The sequence below is a fragment of the Electrophorus electricus genome, chromosome 4, assembly GCF_013358815.1.
Source record: "Electrophorus electricus isolate fEleEle1 chromosome 4, fEleEle1.pri, whole genome shotgun sequence".
Taxonomy (NCBI): Eukaryota; Metazoa; Chordata; class Actinopteri; order Gymnotiformes; family Gymnotidae; genus Electrophorus; species Electrophorus electricus.
Window position 1 is genome coordinate 3,001,685 of NC_049538.1, and position 2,500 is coordinate 3,004,184.

Consider the following 2,500-nt stretch of genomic DNA (forward strand, 5'->3'; position numbering starts at 1 on the left):
AGTAATGAGTGTGTCTGCTTCATCAGTATAGTACAGTAATGGGTGTGTCTGCTTCATCAGTACAGTACAGCACTGAGTGTGTCTGCTTCATCAGTACAGTAGTGCTGAGTGTGTCTGCTTCATCAGTACAGTACAGTAATGAGTGTGTCTGCTTCATCAGTACAGTACAGTGCTGAGTGTGTCTGCTTCATCAGTACAGTACAGTGCTGAGTGTGTCTGCTTCATTAGTATAGTACAGTCCTGAGTGTGTCTGCTTCATCAGTATAGTACAGTCCTGAGTGTGTCTGCTTCATCAGTACAGTAGTCCTGAGTGTGTCTGCTTCATCAGTACAGTACAGTCTGAGTGTCTGCTTCATCAGTACAGTACAGCACTGAGTGTGTTTGCTTCATCAGTACAGTATAGTGCTGAGTGTGTCTGCTTCATCAGTACATCAATACAATTCAAGCTGATATTTACATTTCCACCATTCTTTCTTCATGAGACGTCTTCTGTAATAGGTTAGATCTTTAAAGACAGAGTTACACACACATATTTAAGACAGAGTTACACACACACACACACACACACACACCACATGTGCGCGTGTTCTCCAGAATTATGAAGATCCTGTCATAGATGTGAAATTAATTACAGCATAGCTGTCCATGCGTGACACCAAACATGTTTCGTCTCTCTCTCTCTCTCTCTCTCTCTCTCTCTCTCTCCTGCCTTCTTTCTCTCTCTATCCCTTTCTCTCTCTTTCTGTCTGATGGTTTGCTCTACCATTCGCTGTGTGGGAACAGGGCCTGAGCCGTCCTGCTCTGCTCAGTAATTAGCTCACAGGCTGCGGGTGTGTGGCTTATGGATTTATGATGATAAGAGGGCTTGTTAAAGCAGCACACACACACACACACACACACACACACACACACACACACACAAGCTGGCATGGCAGGGGTTTTGGATTGATGGAGCGTAGCAGTCCTGGCAGAAGACCTGCTCCGAGACCAAGACTCCGTCCAGCCCTTCCTGCTTCCTGTCTGCTGCATGCTAGGGCTAAGCAGAAGAGCTCCATTAATTGCTCCAAAGCGCTCCGGGGCACCACATGCTGTCAGCGTGCTATGCTAGCAGATACCGGCCACCACTAGCCAGACCCCGCCCCCTGGACACACCCCCTTTAAGCTCCATCTGCTAGCACAGGCGGGAGTAGGCCGCGCACTAATCGCCCCGCCTATCAACGGCGAAGCGCAGCGGTACCGCTACTCGGCTAATGGCGAGTCAGCTCAGAAGGAACGGGAGGGAAGGCCTTCGTCGCCACGCGAGAGGCAGCAGAGCTAATTAGCTGCTTTGCTAACCATGAGTTAGCCCTAAATAAACGGGGTGGGAGGTTAGAGTCGCTAGGCTAATTGGACGTGGAGTGAGGGGCTCATTAGCCCAGTGATCACCAGGCTTCATGGGTTATTACATAGAACGGATTATGCACAGGAAGGAGACGACAAATAAAAGCCCCTTTACAGATAAAAGTCATGCTGTCAGTTATACTTTGAGATGGTTTTGGTGTGTCCTGTTATGCAAGTAGTCTGTAAAAATCTAAAAAATGTACAAATAAAATACTAAAAATACTAACGATTTACAGACTACTTGCATAACATTACTTGCAATACATAACATACTTGCAATACATTCTTTTATATATATATATATATATATATATATATATATATATATATATATATATATATATATATATATATATATATAAAAGAATGTATATAGCGCAAGTATTTTTAGACTAAAAGGATAATAACAGCAGTAGGATGTGTTCAGTAGGTGTTTCTCAGGACTGCGTGTGTTCAGTAGGTGTTGTTCAGGACTGGTTGCGTTCAGTAGGGTGTGTTCAGGACTGGGTGTGTTCAGTAGGTGTTTCTCAGGACTGCGTGTGTTCAGTAGTTGTTGTTCAGGACTGGTTGCGTTCAGTAAGGTGTGTTCAGGACTGGGTGTGTTCAGTAGGTGTTTCTCAGGACTGCGTGTGTTCAGTAGTTGTTGTTCAGGACTGGTTGCGTTCAGTAGGGTGTGTTCAGGACTGGGTGTGTTCAGTAGGTGTTTCTCAGGACTGGGTGTATTCAGTACGTGTTGTATAACAGTATAAACATGTGTAGAGAGCCCAGTGTTTGTTGAGGCAGCAAGAAATTTGCATTTGTGTTGTAATAAAGGAGGAAGTAGGCAACCAGTAACAATCAGTATCCAGGGTTTGAAAGAGTGAGGAATGCAAATATTATACACATTACTGAATATGACTATAATGATCTAGAGCATCAAGTACATAGTCTACAGTATGAACTATGATCATTTAGCTCAGGTTATTTATAACTTTAGCTATAAAAAGTTTAAAAGTAACACCTTTACAAGCTAACATCTCAGCCTACTATTACTGATACGTATATTGATGCTATAGGCGATGTGGCTTAGATAAACCTACTAATATGAAAGAAATAGTCTGTTCTACATCATGGCCAGGCA

At 43.5% G+C, this 2,500-nt stretch overlaps 1 protein-coding gene across 10 annotated transcripts in view; it reads left to right on the plus strand.

Moving 5' to 3' along the window:
- The window catches only part of LOC113590714 (RNA binding protein fox-1 homolog 3-like), a 222,951-nt gene that overhangs the window by 184,941 nt on the left and 35,510 nt on the right, over positions 1 to 2,500 (plus strand). The window lies entirely within an intron of this gene.